The 22,426-nt window shown below is 35.4% G+C and overlaps 1 protein-coding gene across 2 annotated transcripts in view; it reads left to right on the plus strand.

Annotated features, from left to right (window-relative positions):
* Positions 1-22,426, plus strand: part of LOC122028046 — a 41,100-nt gene that overhangs the window by 13,257 nt on the left and 5,417 nt on the right. The gene's annotated exons all lie outside the window — the stretch shown is intronic.

Below are 22,426 nucleotides of genomic sequence, written 5' to 3' on the forward strand. Positions count from 1 at the left end.
TCTGATACCACTCTGTAACGACCCGCCTCCTACTGACTACGCTGCGAGGCCGGACCGCCACATTATGCTGTGCTAAGCTATATCCATGACCATTACTAAGTCTAGGTGCGGAAAGTTGTACCAATTTAAAACTTTGCTAAGCTAATACAAGTTCTTGGTCCTACGTGTGCTAAGGGATGCAATCTAAGGTATTCATGGCATGCCCTACATCCTCTATGGTCAAGGAGCTGAACTACAAGGTCTCTTGGTCGAAACCCAACTTCCCAATCGATCCAGATTGAACTCAATCGATTGCAAGCTGTTGGATCGATCCATGGATCGATTCAGATGGCTACTGTGCTCGGGGTAGTATTCTGGATCGATCGGCTGATCGATCCAGACTGGTCAATCGATCCAGTGATCGATTCCAGAGCTCTCTGTTCGCGGGAGTGATTTCCCCGATTCCTTGATCGATCGGTTGATCGATCCGACAGCTTCCTGTTCGCGACAGAAAGCGACTGGATCGATCGGCTGATCGATCCAGGAGCTCACTGTTTGCGGAACAAGTTCACCAATCGATCAACTGATCGATTGAAGACCCCCAATCGATCGGTTGATCGATCGGGGTTTCTGATTTCATATCAGAAGTCTGATTTCAGTACTGGTTCGTGCCGAAATCACATACAACAACTCTATAAGCATAAAATAGAACTACTAAGCATAACATTACTCATGGAGTGCTATCTAATATCATGACAACTAACCATCTATGCATAACTGTCATAATTCAAAACACTTAAACAACTAAAGTGCAGGAAAGTAATGACATAAAGAAAATGCTATGCTCTAAGTGGGCTAGTTCCCAAGCATCGTTATTCCAAATTCCTTTTTCCACACACATCTTCATCGCATTGTCCCCCAGCCTCCGCTAGTCCATCTTTCATTTACCTTTATCTGCAGTATAAGGAAAAGAAGTATCTATAAGCTTTCACTTAGTAAGAAACCATCTACCTCACTAAAACATGCATACGATGCAGTTATGTTTTTAAAACATGCTGTTTGAAACATATGAATATTGAACATGTAAGAGCATGGCATGACATACAAACAAACTGGTCATGGCAACAAGTGCTAACATAAGCTATCATATTGTATCAATAGAAAACTAAACCGATACAAAAACTGAGCTGAGCAAATTCTAAACTAATGCTAAAGCTATACTGAATTCACATAACTATTTGTGAGAGTTCGAAAACCATATATATATAATAGATGAAAATACTAATCATGCTGCTAATGGACCCGACAACTGTACTTGCTGTGCGCGTATCCCTAACTAAACCCGGGGTTGCAAATTCCTAATCTAGTAGGGTTTACTAGGTTAGCTGAACCTAGGGACGACTATGGGAGCACAACCCAATGGATATCTAATCCAGTACAGTGCCACTAATAAAATAAAATACTGGTTATAGCTGAATTTTTGCTGTTCTTGCTATTTCTAGGTTATCTGAATCCAGAGCTAGGTTATCTGAACCTAGAGGCGACTATGGGAGCCCATCCATTGGACCATAGTCCCATATAAGCTGTACTAAAGTTAAACATACTGAATGAATGCTTCTATCGCATTTAGCTAAGCTAGTAAAATGCTTAAGTTGCATGTTAACCGTACTAATAATTTAATCGAACACTTGGTATGCGCTAATTTGCATCCTTTGTGCCGAAAATCTACATACTACTAAACTGAAGCATAAAATTCACACGGAAGCTACTTATACTGCAGGTGAGGGGTTTCTTACATCCTGCGCTAGATTTCCTTACGATCTGATCGCTAGATTTCCGGTGGAGACGATCTTCTCGACGATTTTCTCGCGTCCACGCGTTCTTCTTGCGGAGAGAAACGTCCTCGTGTCGGAGTCATCGCCGGAAGGTGCTCCTGGAACCCTTGAGATGGAACCCTAGCCTTGCTTGTGGTTGGCGCCGAGAGATGAGGGAGGAGAAGGGGTCGGCGTGTAAGGGTTTGAGGGGAAGGTTTTCTCGTTTAAGAAAATAACAATTCCTCACTTAAATTCCCTATTTATATTAAGTGGGTAATTCAACCCAACTCAAATATAAATATAATTGTTCCTCTTTCCTTTCAGCACGACCCTGCTGGGTTCACTTGGTTACTAGAGTCCACTATAAGTCGTAGGACCCAATAGGTCTTGGGTTCGATTCCCGCTTCAGCTATTTTACATTTCTATTTATGTTTGCTACTTTCGCTACTCTAAAAATTCCATAAAAATATTCTAAAATTCCATAAAAATCATAGAATATTTCTAAAATAATTTTTGAGAATTTTCGGGCGTTACAGTTATCCCTAGGAGTGACCTAGTAGAAGTGACCAAGGTTTCTAAGAAGCATGGAAAGGTCCTTAGGAAGGTGTCTAGGGAAGTTATCCCTAGTGAGTACCTAGAACATCCAACGAGTACCAATAGGTTTTGGGCTCATAGGAGCTTATTCTCTATACCCTAGATGGGTTTAGAGTGTGTCAACTCTAATTGGAAGGATAGTCAACCCAACTTTGATTAAGTTGTTACTTGGAGAGCATTTTCAAGATTATTGTTAACCTTTGAAAATGAAAAGGATTATTGGGTTACTCTTTGAAAGAGTGATATATGTGCCAAAATTTGAAGAACTAAACTTAATCTAAATTGGCATACTTAAGAAAAGTATAAGAAAAATTGAGTTAGAATTTTGATACTTTCTTAAGAAATTAAGAGAAAACTCATGCTTTAATCAAATGTGATTAAGCCTTGAAGAGCAAAAAGGTGCCAAGTTTTGAGGATTTGAAATTAGGTTAAATTGGCACACTTGGGAAAGTAAAAGAAATGTCAAGTTAGGACTTAGATAACTTCTTTAAGAGTTAAGAGCAAACCTAAGTCTTAAATCTAAGACGATTACTCCTTGAGAGAGTAACATGTGCCAAACAAAATGTGAGGATTTAATTTTTAATTTCAATTGGCACAAATAAAAAGGGTAGAAGAAATGTCAAGTTGGGTTTTGGCATTTCCTTAATAAATAGGCAATCTAGGATTTAATTTTAAGATTAGCTAAGGTTTAAGGACACTTAGATATGTAATCTAGGTATTTTATGTATGCTAATTTGTTATGCTTTGTTTTCCCATAATATGTCATGACATTATATTTATTTTTGCATTCATGATTATTATGAAAAATATAAAAAAAATATCATATCATGTCATACATACATCATGTAGTTATAGGAAATTTTCTTTTGAAAATTATTTCTTTTTGATATATGTCATAACATATCATGCATCATATTTAATTTCTTGCAATTAAGGACCAATGACATTCACTAACAAGTAGCATCCTTGGTGGATGTTCATAACCATCAAAATGCCTAGGTAGATATGCATGATCCCTTAGTTTAGGGCAAAATCAAATATACATCTCACAAAGAGCCATAAGGTGACTTATATGTGTTCTAATATACATTAGATATAAGTGAGATGTTAGGATGGTGAACAAAACTCAAGATGTTGATTTAGTGCATCTTGTTGAGTTTTATGTTCATCAAAACACATAGTTATGTGCTTTCCAATCATTGGGAAAGCTAATGTACAAGTCATGTGCATTGAGCCTAAAGAACATGGTTGGATATTGGTTTTTAAAATGTTTTTAAAATGTTTTTGAAAAACTTTGGTGAAGACTATCTTTTGATAGTATTCATCATTGAAAAGTTAGACACAAACTAGGAGAAAACATTGAAGTTTTCAAGAGTTTTCAAATTTGTGTAAATCTTTAAAAATAGGAAGTATTTTCATAGAAAACTATTTTTCCTTGATAGAGTATACCCTAAAGAGTATCTACATGAATTTTCACGATTTTTGTAATTTTGTAGAATTTTTAGGGAGTTTCTGAATTTTGCTTAAATTGAATTTCAGAGAAATCAGAAACCCAATCGATCAGCCGATCGATTGGGATGGTTTTAATCGATCAGTTGATCGATTGGGAAGCCAATTCCCATGAACAGAGAGTCAGTGGATCGATCAGCCGATCAATTGTCAATTGACCCAGTTTGGATCAATCAACCGATCGATTCTGAAGTAATTTCTACGAGCAGTAGCTTGCAGAATCGATCAATGGATCGATTGAAGTAGCTTCAATCGATTGAGTCCCAACTTTAATCGATTGGGAAGTCTGATTATGGCTAGAAAAGCTTGATTTCAACACATTAAGCCACTTCAAGTTCCAATAATCATTCCAAATCCCTTGAAATACATTTGTATACATTTAGGGGGAGTTTTTTTTTGATGAAAATAGGTATGGATTAGTTAAGATAAATCAAAGTGAAGTTTAGGATGAGTTTAGTTTCAATTTCAAATTTTGGAACCTCAAAACTTCAAGTTTTGGTTTTCAAGGGTCATTAACCATTCCTAACCCTTTGGAATACACTTGTATACATTTAGGGGGAGTTTTCATGATGAAAGCCAGTATGGATTGGTTAAGGTAGACTTAGGTGAAGTTTAAGTTGGGGTTTAGTTTCATTATTGAATTTTGAACCTCAAAACTTCATGTTTTGATTTTCTTAATTGTTTAGGAACTCCAAGTTATTGTTGGTGCAATGATAGAAGTTTGACCATGTTTTTAGGGGGAGTTACTCCTTAAATGCATGAAAATTTACTTTCAAGGACCTTGGAAGGGGGTTAAACCTTCGTGATGAATAATACTCAGGGTCGAGTATTAGGGAACAATGGATGATTGGTTATCTTCATTGCTAGGATGATAAATGCTCTCGGATGAGCATTGTGGAGTAGGTTAATGCTCAAGGAGGAGCATTGGATTAATGAAGGGCATCAGACCTTCATTGGTAAAGTGAAAAATGCTCTTGGATGAGCATTGAGAAGAAGATTACTGCTCAAGGGGGAGCATTGAATACAATGAATGGGAGTTTCATTGGGAAGTTGATGCATGCTATAGGATGAGCATTGTGAAGTGAAGTATAGCTCAAGGGGGAGCTTTAGCGGCAATGAAGAATATGGGATCTTCATTGTGGGGTTGTTAACAACATATAAGGTTGTAAACAACGTAGACTTAATTCTTATGGAGAAGAGTTTGTTTTCTGGTTTTGATGTGTGACAAAGGGGGAGAATTGGAGGTTAAGTTAGACCTTCATCCCAAGAAGGGGGAGTTTATCCTCTAGGAAAGGGAGAGAATGAAGGAAACCTTCATTTATGTTTTATCATCGAGTTAAGGCTATGAGATTTAGCCTGTGATAAAGAAGAGGTTAAGGCTATGAGATTTAGCCTAACTTAGAGGTATTGTCAAACATCAAAAAGGGGAAGATTGTTGGGGCAATTTTCCTAGGTCAAGGTTGACCAGTTGGACTAAGCTTGAGTTGAGTCAAGCTTGAGTCAGGATTTGAGTTTTGATATTTGACAATATAAGGAGATTGCTGGAGCAATCGTCCGGTTATGGAGATGGTCAAAGGGTTGACTAGGTTGATGAGAATACAAGTCAAGTAGGTCAAGGTTGATAGGAGACTTGACTGGGAAAGTCCTAACTGGATGTTAGGAATTTGGAAAGTCCTGGTGAGGAGCCATGCAACGGGAAAGTCCTAGTGAGGAGCTAGGCAGGAGAAAGTCCTGGTGAGGAGCTAGGCAGTTGGGAAGTCCAAGTGTGATCTTGGCAAAGGAGAAAGTCCTTGTGAGGAGCCAGACAATTGGAAAGTTCAAGCATGTGGTCTTGGCAAAGTAAGTCCTGGTATGACTTGGCAAGGAAGATCCGACAACTAGGATGAGGCCGAAGGAAGCTCCTGAAGGCAAGGCGTGAAGGATGGGGAGATATCTGAGGGACGCAAGGCTGATGGAGGATGCTAGAAGGCTAGTTCGAGGTTGGTCGGGTGTGGCCAAATGCTAGGCATGGATACCCAACAGGTCATGGTTGACCAGAAGTTGGGTTTGGGACTTTGGACTTGAGTTTGAGTAAAGTTCAGAGTGTTCAATCGATCAGGTGATCGATTGAACATGGTCCAAATCGATCGGCCGATCGATTTGGACTGTTCTGCGATTGTGGGAAGGCCCAATCGATCGACCGATCGATTGGGATATGAAATCGCGAGCACAGAGGCTTTTCTAATCGATCGGGTGATCGATTGGGAGTTGCCAATCGATTAGTCGATCGATTGGGTAGCAGAAGCTCTCACGCGGATGCGAGATCACATAAAGGTTCTGAATCGATCGGGCGATCGATTCAGGAAGTCCCAATCGATCGGTTGATCGATTGGGAAGTGACTGTTTTGCAAGATGCAGGTAATGGACGGCTGAGATGGAGCGGTGTTTGTTGGACCCCGTGGTAGTTTTGATGTGATCAACCAAGTTGGTTAGGTCCTGCTGTGTTTGATCCCTGTGTCTGAGTGTGCAGGAGCTTAGGAGCACAGGAAGTCGAGTGGAAGACGCAGCTAGTGAGAAGGACGACACGGGAAGGGAGCCGACGGGCTCGGTGCGTCCGAAGGACGAGAGAGCTGCAGAAGAGTACTCCGGTGGGCGTGAAGAGCGTGCGCGGCGTTCGAGGGACGTTAAGCCGGGATGGAAGGCTGCTCGAGGAGAAGGCCGGGAATTGGGTTCGGATGAGCCCTATTCCGGTTGGCCGCAATCACCCAAAAGAACGGAGCATCGGAAGCTGAAGAAACCAACCTGAAAAAATGGAGCTGCCAGCTTGGAGGCGCCTCCAGCAGGCTTGGAGGCGCCTCCATCATGAAGGCGCCTTCAACCCTGTTGAAGGCGCCTCCATCATGAAGGCGCCTTCAACCCTGTTGAAGGCGCCTTCAACAGGTCAGATTTGACCGTTTGCGTTGCGGATAAAGTTTTATCCGCTGACCGAGCTAGAGGCGCCTTAAACCTTGTTGGAGGCGCCTTGGACCCTCGGGGTAGACTTTCCAGGAGCTATATAAAGGCCCCTGGAGCTAGGAATGAATCAACAACTCAAGAAATCAATCTGTACTCAATTCCTAGCAACTACGTGAGCGTTCTAAGTGTAAAAAGGCTTCTCCGCCTACAGTAAAAGAGATTCTGATAGTAGAGCTTTTCATCGCCCTGGATTAACAACCTCCTTGGTTGTAACCAGGTTAAATTCTGTTTCTGTTTCTTTTTCTGTCTCCTTAATTTAGTTGTAATTTTATATTACTGATTTAAATTCTGAGTTGAAATCCGAGGAGGGTATTTTTATTTTGTGTTTTCAGCAATTCACCCCCCTCTTGCCGGTCTCCGCTGCACCAACAAGTGGTATCTGAGCCAGACCGCTCAGAAGGACTAACCGCCGACTGACGCACAACGATCAAAACGATGGCCGGAGATAGTGACTACCCACCTGCATTCGAGGGGGAGTTTGCTTCATGGAAGCAAAAGATGGAGGTATACCTTAACTCTGATTTTTCTATTTATTTAATAATGAAATCTGGTTATGAAGCACCAAAGAAAGCAAACGGAGAAGAGCTCGAGAAATACCTCTGGAACGAGAAGCAACGTAACGAGTTTATGGCAAATGCACGAGCTGAATTTCATCTTCTAACCACAATACCAAATGAAGATCTCGACAAAGTCGAAGAGTACAATAGCGCAAAAGAACTTTGGGAAAAGTTCTTAAAGATCTATGAAGAGTCCGAATCCAAGGTAAATGCCGCAACAACCCCAACAGCCGAATTCCATCCTGAAGCCACAGAAAGCTCATCCCAGATGAGCATGGATGAAGGGGAAGAGACTTCGGAAGAAAGCAACTCGACAGGGGGAGAATCAACAGCTGACAAGGTAAGTCAGGTATGGTCTCCACCTTCTGAACAATTAATTACATTAATCGAGAAGGTACCTGAAAATTTTTATGAATAAAAATTAAATCTTCGAAAGAATTTTCTGGATTAGAAAAAATTTTGTCGAACGAATCTTACCAATTAAAAACACCGTCGAAATATTTTTTACCAACTATTTTGTTGAAAGAATTTCTGAAACTAAAAATATTGCCAAAAAATTCTTGTGAGTTACAAAATAATTTGTCGAACGAATTATCAAAAGTTCTTTTATCAATTATTTTGTCAAAACAATTTTTCGCATATTTAATATTGTTTTCCTTAAATCTAAAAAATTATGATAAACTAAAGTGGAAATTTAGATATCATAATAAGGTTAGAGAAATGACAATAACTTGAGAATGAATTTTGTTTTAATAATAATAATAAAATATATATATTTATTATTTTCATCTAAGTTAAAAGCTTTTTTTATAATTCTAAAAAGTAATTTAACTTAGAATTTCTTTTAAATATTCTTCTGAAAAATTCAAAAATTCATTTTACTAAAATTTTTTTGGAATTTTTTTTTTAACTTGAAAATTTTTTGTGGAAACTTTTTGACTTGCAAAATTTTACCTAGAAAATTTTTCAAAATTTCATTCTTACTTGGAATATTTTTGAACTATTTATTTTACCTAACATATTGTTGGATAATTCTCTCTATTTTTATTAACCCCGTTTTTGCTGTGATCAAAGGGGGAGAGAAAAGTACAAGTTTAGGGGGAGTTAGAAAAATGTTAAATTTAAAATTCTTTTTCTAATTTTTGTTGCAATTTTACTAATTGCAAAAATTATACTTAACTTGTTAGTTTAGTAATTTTTCTTCAAAATTACTTTTTATGTCTATTTTAACCCTAACTTGAACTTGGGTTGATGCACATCAAAAAGGGGGAGATTGTTAGACCCCGTGGTAGTTTTGATGTGATCAACCAAGTTGGTTAGGTCCTGCTGTGTTTGATCCCTGTGTTTGAGTGTGCAGGAGCTTAGGAGCACAGGAAGTCGAGCGGAAGACGCAGCTAGCGAGAAGGATGGCACGGGAAGGGAGCCGACGGGCTCGGTGCGTCCGAAGGACAAGAGAGCTGCGGAAGAGTACTCCGGTGGGCGTGAAGAGCGTGCGCGACGTTCGAGGGACGTTAAGCCGAGACGGAAGGCTGCTCGAGGAGAAGGCCGGGAATTGGGTTCGGGTGAGCCCTATTCCGGTGGCCGCAATCACCCAAAAGAACGGAGCATCGGAAGCTGAAGAAACCAAGCTGAAAAATGGAGCTGCCAGCTTGGAGGCGCCTCTATCATGAAGGCGCCTTCAATAGGTCAGATTTGACCGTTTGCGTTGCGGATAAAGTTTTATCCGCTGACCGAGCTGGAGGCGCCTTGAACCTTGTTGGAGGCACCTTGGACCCTCGGGATAGACTTTCCAGGAGCTATATAAAGGCCCCTGGAGCTAGGAATGAATCAATAACTCAAGAAATCAATCTGTACTCAATTCCTAACAACTAAGTGAGCGTTCTAAGTGTAAAAAGGCTTCTCCGCCTATAGTAAAAGAGATTCTGATAGTAGAGCTTTTCATCGCCCTGGATTAACAACCTCCTTGGTTGTAACCAGGTTAAATTCTGTTTCTGTTTCTTTTTCTGTCTCCTTAATTTAATTGTAATTTTATATTGCTGATTTAAATTCTGAGTTGAAATCCGAGGAGGGTATTTTTATTTTGTGTTTTCAGCAATTCACCCCCCTCTTGCCGGTCTCCGCTGCACCAACAGTGTTGACGTGGCAATCGATTAGGGATGGATTCGATCGATTGGGAGCACTATTTAAAGTCTGGGCGGAGCGTTTTCTTCGCCAGAACTTTGCGTTCTTCTCCTACGGTTTTCTGCGATTTTCACCAGCGATCTCCTCCGAGATTCTTGCCAGTTCTTGAGATTTCTTGGAGTGCATCTCTAAGATTCAAGAGGCAACAACAACTAGCAACAAGTAAGCAAGAATAAGGGTGTATTTCAGTTATATTCTTGTATTTTCTTCTTGTGTGAGTGTTGTAGTGTTGTGTGTGTTTGTACGAGGCTTCTCCGCCTTCGGCTACGACCAAGAAGGAGTGTTTCATAGTGGAGGAGTGAGTTGGTGTGTGGATCCTTGGATTAGTCACCTCTTCTTGAGGTGGATACCAAGTAAACCCTAGGTGTTAGCATTATGAGTGTTTGTCTTCGAGTACTCCACTGCACAACAACAAGACAAAGCAAACCGACGCAAGGGTGACGAAACACTATTCACCCCCCCTCTAGCGGGCACATCGGTCCCAACACTTTCTTCATCTCTTTTCAATAAGATTCCCTTCAGATTGCTAACCTCTTTAGTCAAGGTATTTTATTTGGGCCTTTACTGCTAGTGAGGTGGAAGAAGATGTACGAGCTATTTTTTGGGGTCTGCTCAAGGAACCCAACCCCAATATTCTTCTCCCTTTTGGTCCTTCACTGGCTTCCAGCCATAAACTCAAATTATTGCCAATAGAGGACTCAAACCCCTCAATATCATCTTTAGCTTGTGAGCATATTTGGGCTAGCTCGAGCTCATCATATTTTTCTTATTTTTTAAAACACATATGATATTGATTAGATATAATAGAAACACATATAATATTAAGAGAGAAGGTACTTAACTAATAAAATCTGAATTATAAATTAATATTAAATAAATAATAATCCCAACCTTTACTACTTCTGCTCTAGCTCCACTCCAAGTCTTATCTTTTTTTTTTTTTTTTGTAAAAGTGCGAGTGAAAGTATCTATGAAAGCATGCTCCTTCCCTATCTCTCTAGTCTAAAAAAACATGACTATAAATAATGAAATAATTTGATATAGATAAAAAACTATTAAAAGAGTTAAAAAATTACCAATCTCCATCTATGCTCATCTATGTTAATGGAGCTTCCCACATATATCGCAGATGAGTTACTAGAATTGTAAGATTGATTCATTCTATTCAGATTATTCCTTTACTTACTCTCCTCCATTGCTCAAAAGTTGGTGATTCTCTCCCAATTTTCATCAGTGATGAAGTTTGGCTTTGTTCCCCCAACTCTTGGCATGATTCAGTACATGTCTGATGTGATCGTCATATTTTTTTAAAATATTTTTTGATTTCCATTTCATTAGTCGGGTCCCAATTATTTAACCACTAAAATGAAAAAAATAATTGATTATATATTCACTTTAAATTTGAATACAAACTCAAGAAAATATATCTTGAACTCGCTCCACCATAGTTCTTTTGCGGCAGTTGGACCACTTGAATATGTCATTGATTCACCTCCCCAATGGTTATTCACGAATTTATTAATTTTGTGAATAACCCGTACATGATTTTCAAATTTGCATTAAATTACAAACAAACAATATTGAATAATAAGATAATAAAAAAATAAAATATTTTATAATACTTATGAATCTCTGATGGGGACTATAAAATCTCTATCATTTCTAAACTCAGCAAATGAGTTTTTGGCCGAGTCAATAAGATCTGTAGGGACTGGTAACTGCACTGGCAATGGTACTGGTGGTGGCGAATGCAAAGGCGCTAGAGAAGATGTATATGAGATAGTCCAGCCTGATAGAGGTGGCATAGGTACACTGGTAGATGATGAATATGTCTGATCCTGTGATCTTCGTCTACGTCCACCTTGTCGAAACATATGCTGAAAATTCCAATATATGATAAAGTAAATTACAAATTTGATGCATAAAAAGGAACATTAAAAAACTTACCATATTAACTAAAAGCTTATAAAATAAGAGGGAAAAATATGATATGTCACCTCTAATAACCTGCAAGAAAAAATACAGTGTATTAACAGATAAAATATATAAAACTAAAAATAAGACAGTATATAAAAAAGTCCTTGAGCTATGAGTTTAGTAAATTTTCATATTAAAGGTAAATGTGCTTGTAAAATGCCAGTAGTACTAGAATGCTATAGGGAAAATCTACAAGAACTCTTATGTAAACATTAGATCTATTATAATTAATCAGACAATCCCTTACGATAATAAATAAAAAATATGAGTGTCTCTAACTACATTGAGCTCACAACAAATTGAGACATACACAAACAAGATTATAAATTTAGATAGTACCTTACGATAATAAATCAAAAATGGAATTACTTAATATAAGAATCAAATAAGACATCTAGTTAATCACCGGGGCTAGCCGTGGCCACCTGGGGCAGCTGCAGCAACCGGGGGCAAGTAGCCGTGGACATCATGGGTAGCCATGACCACCGGGGTTAGCCGTAGCCACGCCAGACCACTCGACCAGGGCTAGATGTGGGCAGGCATGGACAGGTGCGACCAGCCATGGCCACGACTGGCAACCAAGGAGAGGGGAGAGGGGAGAGAAGAGAGGGACTTACCATGACACACTGCCGCCGCCATCGGTGGTGATCACTATGGCCGTCGCTGGAGATAGCTATCAATGCCACCGAGAGCAGAAGACACGAGTGGCAATGGCAAAGGGAACGAGATCTAAATTTTGCAAAGGGAACGAGATCTGGATTTTAGATCTAGATTTTAGGGGTTTGGCTACAAATCTTTTTCGTCGTTAATTTCGTTCCAAAATCTAGAACAAATCCATGGATTTGTCCTAGAATCTGGGACAAATCCAGGATTCATCCTAGAGTTAAAGATTAAAAAAAACAAAAAAAAGGAATCAGAAGCCTTAAATATGGACCTAAAGATGTCAAAATTTCATGAAATAAGTTTCTATGTGTTCATATTATTCTCTTGATCATTATAGTATCCTTATCCATAATTTTTACCAAATATATTGAGTATGATGATTTTTTAACATAAATTTGACCTAACATCAAAATATAGAATAGAGAATCAGTAAGTCAACTACACGATCGAATTCAAGATCTACTTAATGGACTCCACTTGATTGGATAGAAAGTGGAGAACTACAATATTATAAGGTATACACTATAGGCCTTTCCTAGGAATTCCTTATGGGAATCTATGATAGATGCCTATAACGTTTCCAAGGATCTTTCAATTATTAGATTAGATGAATTATTTTTTAAATTTGAGTTACACGAACAAATTAATGCATGCTCGGACAAGAAAGATATCGCCTTGCTCGCAGGAAAATTCAAGAAGGAGTCAAAGCCCAAGCATACGAATCCGAAGATGAATCAGATTCAGACGATGACAAAGATATCACCTTCAGACTAGTCAACCTACTTTAGAAAATGCTAAAGAAAAAGAGGATGTCCAATTAAAGGTCCTATAAGCAAAGTGGTCTGAGTCATCGGAAGAGTTGGATGAAGAAGAACAAACTCAACCGAGCTTATTGGCACTACCGGTACAAGCTCACATTGCAGAGACCAAATTTGAAGTCGAGTCCGAGATCGAATTTGAAGTCAAGTTTGAGACCAAATTAGAGGCTGAGTCCGAGAGAAGCCACGATCCATATCCGCTTCTGAAGGGACAAACACCAATGTAAGTCCTGCATTAGTTGAAAAATTATATAACATGATATCGTACTTAACTCATAAATTAGCCAAGTCCAACGTTTGAGTCAAGTCACTCCAAAAGGAGGTAACATCCCTTATGGAGGAGACTAACCCAAGTCCTTTGATTGAACATGTTTAAAGTGGAACTTCAACTAAGTCCACCAACTTAAGGAAGAAAATTCTATCTTGAAAATTCAAGCCAAAGAACTTAAGGATTCACTAGAACAGTTCACTTTGATTTCTAAAAATGTTAATATGATTCTTGGAAAATAAAGAGTTGTATACAATCAATCCGGACTATAATATAAGGCTAGCACCAGGTTCAAATCTTACTTTTCAATCATAAATAGAAATAGAAATCAAGTACAAACATGGGTTCCTAAAATAAGTCTAATTAATCAAGTTAGACCAACCTAGTATCGGATATCCAAGGGTGAAATCCATTACCTAGATAAACCTTATCGAGATTATGACACAAGAAGAGCCAATATAAAAACTATCTTTTCTTGATATGCATGTTTGATTGTTTTACTATATATTTTATCTATGCACGCTTAGTTTATTTTCTGCTCACACTACAAGAAAAAAGCCTAACAACAACAGTTTTTCACCATTGTCGTAACCCCTTTAGAACTGTTGTTAAATGCCATGTTGTTAAAAGGGATGCCCAAAGACAACAGTTTTTAACCGTTGTCTTTGAAGGCAAAGACAACATTTTTACAACGGTGAAAAACTGTTGTCTTTTCCTTAAAAGACAACAGTTTTTCTCCGTTGTCTTTGAGCGTTTACCTTTAATAGCAGGGTCTTCAACAACAATTTTAAACTATCTATGACAACGGTGAAAAACCGTTGTATTTTTTAGATAAAAAATATAAAAAATTAATACACAATTTTTCAATATTATAAATCATTCAAAATACTAAATTTCAAAATAAAATTTAATATAAAATTTTCTAACATTCAAAAATAATATCTATAACATTCTGAAGAAATTTCATAAGCAACCAACAAAATGATAACACTATTAAAACAAAGATAGAACAATATAACACAGGATTTTCTACTTAGATGTCGGTGAAGAGGAGGGACTGCAGCTCCTAATGCTCCTTAATTTGTTAAAGTCTCTCCATTTTTTTGACTTGTCGGCATTCTTCCCAGTACTCTTGAAAACACCTATTCGAATAAAGATATATATTACAAATTAGAAACTAAACTGTACGTGTGATTCTAATTGCATTGCATAAATATTACATAACCATAAAAACCATTTGATCTAGTCATCTAACAGAAGTGCAAAAAACGTTATCTATGTAACATAAATGGTAACCTCTTGAAACAATATGGTGGCTCTTAAAGTCATGAACACGTTAAGGTTTTCACCAACTATAGTAGGAATGACTGCAGTAATTACCTGAAACAACATAAATCGTTAGTTTTGAAGGCAAAGTAGAGAGACGTCATGCAACTTTTAGAAATCAATGCAACATAATCTTAAAAAATAGCATTATAGCAGGATAAAGATGCCAAAAAGAGCAGTAGATTGAAACTAAAAAAACCACCAAAGAGTCTTTAATATGTTCAAAACACCTTTTAGCTTCATGTTGAATACAAAGTGAACATAATCGAATGAATCGAGATGCAAATATTGCAAATGTAAGTTAGAAAAAAAACTAAGAAATGATAAAGTAACTGTAATTTAATCTAACTTACGATTTAATTCTAGATTTGGAGAAGTAAGAAGTATAAGCTTTTTTTCTAGATCACCATGTACAGAAACTGAAATATTAATAGGGTCTTTACTTGTCAACACATGATGTTCCTAAGAGGAAAAAATGGACTTTAGAAATAAGATCAAAGAACAAATACATTAACTGCAAGCATAGAATATGCGTGGGTGATTACATCAAAGGTAGATTATAAACATTTTTAATTAAGAAAATGTGGAAGGAAATGAATGGAGGAAATGAATGAGATTTTCTACTTAGATGTCGATGAAGAGGCAGCACTGCAAATCCAAGAGGCGGCACTACAGATATTGCAATACAACAAAAAGTAAATTCTTTTTTCTCAAACTAGTAAAGGAAAATAAAAAGACTAATGATCTATAAGTGTGAAGGTCTAATATGAGATTTAATCTTCATAGATTGCAACAATAACTTCACTTTGCTTGGTGGCTACGGAGGGAATGGAGTATATGGTTTCTTCTCCTTAGCCTTTACTTTTCTTTGAACATTCTTCCTTGATAGTGATCTTCAAAATTATATTAATTGTCAAGATGCATGCTATAAAATTGTTCAAACAATCACTTTTTACAGATAGTTTATCTGTAAAAAGAACTAAAACTCCAATAATAAAGCTAACTTAACATGGTAATTGGTACTAAAAGAATTTCTTCTATAAAAGAGCTAAACTCCAACAATAAAACTAGCATACATGGCAATTGGTATAGAAAGAACAATAGAAAAACGAAATCTCCAGCATGTTGCATTAAATACTAAAGACAGTTTTCTATTGGATCAGAATTAACTTTAGAAGGAAGAACCACATAACTTTATATCTGCTACTAAAAGAGCTAAAAGTGAGATTGATGATTCTATCAGTACTAACATTCTAATTGGTGCAAAGGAAAGATAAGTAAAACAACTAACAATTAACTCTCAATAGTAGAAAGAACAAACATTCTTCCTCCAAAAGCATACGTTCACACTAACTAACAATTAACTTTAAAAAAAATAAAGCAATTCATATTGTCATTTCTCTGGACATGTTTGGTTCCAAACTATAAAAAAAAAATAATAATAATAAAGTTAAAACAATTAAAAATAAGACATTAATAGAATATCCATATAGAAATAATTTGAAATAACTAAAATATAAAGTGAATTACATTAAAAACAGAATGTCGTCATCAATTTATGTGATATCTGATATTGATGACCAAATCAACAATCACCGAAAAGCAATTTTGTTCATTTTGATGAACCATCAATACATAATAGAATTTGCTACTTTTCTTAAGAAGTGGTTTCTTTTGGCAAAAGAACTGTAAAGAAATATACACGAAGCAATTTTACAGTCTACAACAGACATGAATTTTCAAGTTCAACATGTTGACTGTTTTCCTACCAAATACTAGAAAATAAATCCAACTAAATTGGTGGGTGGGCGAACTAACAATTAGCTCCCATCAAGCATGAGTATTAATAAGGAACCAAAAGAATAGTTGACATGGCTAAATAATACCTTGTTAAAAGATAATATTTTTTCCGTTGTTCAAAATGTTTAGTAAATCAAAACAACTTTCTGTTTCATTGGTTAATACTTCATGGTCCATGCAGAAGAAGCTCAAACATTTTAAATATTCGATGAAAAAATTTAGGGCAAACTAATATTTAAATATTTATTGGTTATATTCTGCAATTTTGATGCAAAAGTCGAACCATAGACTACAATAGCATATAGTAAAAACCCTAGTGAGATTCTCCCACACACAACCTAGAAACAAGTTGAATACCAGGCAGTAAATGAAATCAGGGAAACCAAGTCACAAAATCCGAAGATGGATACTCCTCGAGGGATCTGACAATACCTTATCTTTGATTCCCTGGATGCGATTGAAGACAATCGCACGGTGACCACCCTCGACGTTGTAAAGGCTATTGAGGCCAGCATAGACAACGGTGCCGCCGATGAGAGCAACCTTCACCAGTGTCCCAGCAGCCCCGGCCCCAGGAACGTTAGGAACCTTCACGTTCCTAAAGTTCATGGTTTCCTTTCCTTCCCCAATTCTACAAACACACAAACAAAAAAAAACCCGATCAAAACTTAAAGATCAAGCGAAGAGATGAGGATCTAACAACATTCTGAGAATTTAAGAAGACACACCGGCGACGGTAGCGATGGCGATTTCGGCGAAGAGGAAGGGCAAGATTTTGGGTTTGGGGACAGTGAATAGTCTGCTTATAGGAAACTAGGGAACGGGAGAGGGGAAAGGGTGGCGGTGACTGGGAGTAACCGGCAGCACCCTCGATGGCTGGCAATGGCTGTGGCTTCGGGAATGTGAGGGCAGCAGCGGCTGCGTCGGAGGTCAGCAATGAAGAGGAGATCGCTCGCGACGATGGTGAGATCGGCAGGAGAAGAGGAGGAAGGGGAAAAAACATGAGATTGTTTAGATTTATATGTGTAGGTTATTAAATAAATAAACTCTCACTTTTAGGATTCAACAATATTCAATAGACATCAGTTTAATAAAATTGTTGTATATTATCACATAAGAAACACTAAAAGACAATAATTTTTTAAAACCGTTGTCTTTGACACACATTAGACAATGATTTTTTTGAAAAACTATTATTATTTAAAAAATATTATGATGAACAACAACAGTTTTATTGAAAACTGTTGTTAAATGGAAAAAAATAATAATTTTTTGAAAAACTGTTGTCTATTAGGTGTGGTTAAATCCAAAATTTCTTGTAGTGTCAACTTATAATGATTAGATAAGAACTTAGACTTGATTGAGTCTTGCTCAACCTAACACTAGGGTGGAACGAGATGATAGTATGTTAGGAAAGTTTGGTCTAGGAGTCAAGTAGGGTAAAGTGTACCATATTTGGTCTACTTAACTAAGTGAACTAACCGAAGCTACCTCGTCACACCCTAGACTAGTTAGATCAAGGTTTTTTAATAGGAAAGTTAAATATATAATTTCTTAAAAATACTTTGTCTAGAAATGGTCATTGTTCCAATACCCAAGAAGACCTCTATCCCTTTCTACAACCTTGAAAATAATTTTTGAAATGTATATTTAACTGACTGACAGTTAAACCTGAATTTATCTCAAATGTAAATCAATTTTTAGATGTCAAAATTAAATCAAGAAAGATAAAATTAATAACCATCTCGCAAAACCTATTAGGTTCCTTATTTGAAAAATCTAGAAAAGAGTAAGATAAATTTAGATCAAATTCAAACTTTAATTAATCAAACTCAACTTGTTATCAAACTAAATTAATTTAATTAAAACTATTAATCAAACTTAATTAATTTAATTAAAACTATTAATCAAACTTAATTAAACTCAACCTAATTAAGTAATTCACTTAATTAATACTTAATTAATTCACTTAATTAATACTTAATTAATTCAAACACAATTAATTAATCTAATTTAATTAATTAATTCAATTAAACTTAATTAACCAAATTCATTTAATTAATCTAAACTATTTATTTTATATTCTTAATTAATCAAACTTAATTGAACTTTTAATTCTTAACAAATTAATTAATCTAATTAAAACCTTTAATCAAACTAAATTAATTTAACAAACTTTAACTTAATTCATTTTTAAACAATTACTTAATCTACTTAATCAATTGAATTCAACCTAACTAATTAATTTAATTAATCTAAAAACTAATTAATTAATTAAAACTTAAACTTAATCAGTTAAACTAAGCTTAATGATTCTGCTTAATTAATTAATCAGAAATTCTTTTAATCAATCAAATTTAATAATTAATACTAAACTAAATAATTAATTATGAACTGAGATTAAACCCGAAATTGAATTATATTTTAATCAATTTAAATTAATCTAAATCACTAACTCAATTAAACTAGACCTAATTAATCCAATTAATCATACATAACTCAATTAAAACTTAATTAATCAACTTCATTTAATTTTTCAAACTCGTTTATTAATCCAAAATTTAATTAATTCTACCTAATTAACTAACTCAATTCATTTAGTTAATTTGAAAATTAGTTAATCAAGATAAACTAAAATTGAATAACTCTAATTTTAATTAACTCAATTAATTTGAAATTAATTAATAATCAAGCCAACTCTATACTTAACGTTACACTTAGCAGACTGGATTAAAACTAAGCAGATCTAATAATGCTCAATTATGATTAATGATTTGTCAAGTTTTTTATAAAATATTTGAATAATCTAGTAAGTTGTGAAAATTAAGGAAAAAGAGAAATGACTAATTTAGATTTGAACAAATTATGAAAAGAAGGAATAGTGTAAATGTGCTTATAAAACAAAAATGATATGCATGCTTGGACTCTAAGGGCCAAATTAAACTTAGCTTGCTTAGTTATTTCATATCCTTGATTATGTTAATTTTTTCTTAATAAAAATTTAATCACGCTTATACATATGTTGACAAATCTATTAAAATAGATATTTTTTTTTAAAGAAGCTTGCTTCTAAATTGAAAAATCTTTTTGAAAAACTAGGCTTACATACAAAAGTATTTTAAATTTTTATTTGAATTTTAAGACAGTCTTACTTAGATTTTAAAAATGTCAGTTTAACAATATTGTCAAAACATTTTTTTAATTTCAAAATATTTTTGAAAAATTCTTTAAAAAATTATTACTCAAATTTCAAAATATGTTTAAAAATTTTCTTGAAAATCTAATGGTTAAATTCAAAATATTGTTGGAACTCATTGTTTGAGTATTTGAAAAATATTTCTTGAAAACACTATATATATGTTTTAAAATAAGATTTTAAGTGTTTTTTTTTCAAGAACTTGAAATAGTTTTTCAAACCCTTAAGTATGTTCAAATCCAACTTTGTTGATTTTTTTTAACCCATTGTGTTTTTTTAATATATATCAAAGGGGGAGAGATGAGTTAAAAGTTAAGTTTTTAAAAGACCTTAATTTTAGGGAGAGCATTTTTTTTTTAATTTTCTTTCAAAAAATTCCTTACATTGTACTTTAAAAGTTTTTTATGTACTTATGTTCAAATGCAATATTTTATTTAACTTTGAACTAGATTGCCATAAATCAAAAAGGAGGAGTTTATTGGTGTTGAAAGTGCCAGCTAATCAAACATAAAAGGGGGAGTTTGTTGGTGTTGAAAGTACCAGCTAATCAAACCTGTATTTTGATATTGACAAAGGTTCAAAGTTAAGGGTTGTTGTGATCTAACAAGCTTATCTGAGTGTGCAGGCAAGTCCTAGTCGAGGCTATGCAAAGAAATCCTAATCAAGGAATTGGGCACGAAGTCCTGGTCAAGGGATTAAGCATGAAGTCCTAGTCAAAGGATTGAGCATGAAGTCCTGGTTGAGTGGATTGGGTAGAAGACTTGGTTGATCAAGGACATAAGGCAGAAGTCCTAGGGGTCACATACACCATATGAAAGTCTTGGTGGGTTGATGATCGGACGTTTAACAGAAGTCCTGAAGGTTAAGATTAGTGGCTGAGCAAAAGTCTAAACAGGTGTTTGGCAAAGGTAAATTCTCCTGAGAGGAGATGACTCTTTCCCTGTTAAGGGAACAGTAGACATCGGTCCGACCTAAGGTTTCAGTGAAATCTGAAAGTCAGGATCAGACAATCCTAGACTGTCAATTTATACTATTTTATATTATATATATATATATATATATATATATATATATATATATATATATATATATATATATATATATATATATATTTGTTTGTGTTAACTCAGTATTGTAGAATTAACTAAGCTAGGAAAAGGTGATCCATGCACTTAGAAATATCCCGACACCTCAAGCCGATATAGGTACCTGAAAGGGATTCAAGTGCCTCTATCACCTCGATGCATGGAGCAGGGTGAGGTGGTGGCTTCTGGTTGGTCGGCCCATGTCAGATCCAGACGCCTCAAAGGGATTGAGCCACTTGGGACGGGATTGAGGAGACCGAGGGGAGCTCCACTCAGTGCTCACTATGGCAGAGATTGAGGCGCCTTAAAGAAATTGATGTGCTTGGATGTTGATAAGTTGTGACGACTTAGGATCGATCAGATCCAATTGAGGCACCTCAATGCTATAGAGGTGCTTGGATTCTCCTTTATAAGGAGGGCTGATCAGTGCTTCACTACAACCGTTCGAAACAATTCTAATCTAGTTCAAAAGTTCAAACAATCATCACGTTGCTCCAACTTCCGACTACGACGCTGCTACGCTCTCTGACAACTATGCTCTACACCAAAAATTATAATTGTCGGTATACTTTATTTTAAGCATGCAATTTGTATCTTCATATTTTGTAATATTCAAACTGATAGTGAATTACCCAACGAAAGCGATCGACGATCGCAGACCTTAGAGTAGGAGTCGTTACAAGCTCTGAACCAAGTAAAAAGGAAAAATTGTTAGCATTGTTTTCTTTTTTGTCTTTAATTTCTATTGCATTTACTCTGATTTTTTATAAAAAAGTAAGAAAGCCACGAGTGTTATTCACGCCTCCTCTAGTGTTGTTTTCTCGATCCTACATTTCGTTTAAAGATTCGAATTTAACATTTACTCCTTTATGTGGCTCATCTATCCAAATAATATCATATGTAAATAACATATATCATGATAATGTATTTTGGATGAGTCCAATGAGTATAAAGAAATAGGGAATTAGAGCTTATTTGGTATGTAACCTTATTTTTGTAGAAAATGATTCGGTTAATCCACTCAGAGTCTTCATTCTTGTTATTGCATATTAGTTTAATATATGTTAGGCTAATAATGTTCTTTTTTAGAATTCTTCAAATAATTTTTCTATACATACGTTTTTTTTAGATCGATAAATACCATAGGTAATTTTAGCTTCTTTTCATACTTTTAAATTATTATCTGAGAATATTTAAAGCTTTTATTGTAGACATTCCATGCATAAATCCAAAGTAATTTTCTATTATCATAGTCTCCTTAAGTTTTTTTATATCAAATTCGAATAATTTGGTATGTCTTTATTTTTATTTAGAGGGACTAGAGTATTTATCCTCTAATAATCAGTTATTTTTTTTTATTTTAAATATTAGGTTGAATCACTAGGGACGAAATTAAGGGTGAACTGGGCTTAAATTTGAGAAGGTTTAAATTTAATATAATAAATTATATATGAGTCATTATTTGATCAATGAAATTATGCCACGCAAATTTTGAAATATAAAATCTATCTATAATAGAATTTATATCTATATTCTTAACTATATCTCATTGAATATATTGCGCCTATATAATTAAGCTCATTAGGTGAAATCTTTGTATGATATTGATACCAAGACAAAGAATAGAGAAATGTGACAGATCCACCAACATACAAGTAGGCATAC

The sequence above is a fragment of the Zingiber officinale genome, chromosome 1A (genome assembly GCF_018446385.1).
Source record: "Zingiber officinale cultivar Zhangliang chromosome 1A, Zo_v1.1, whole genome shotgun sequence".
NCBI classification, from domain to species: domain Eukaryota; kingdom Viridiplantae; phylum Streptophyta; class Magnoliopsida; order Zingiberales; family Zingiberaceae; genus Zingiber; species Zingiber officinale.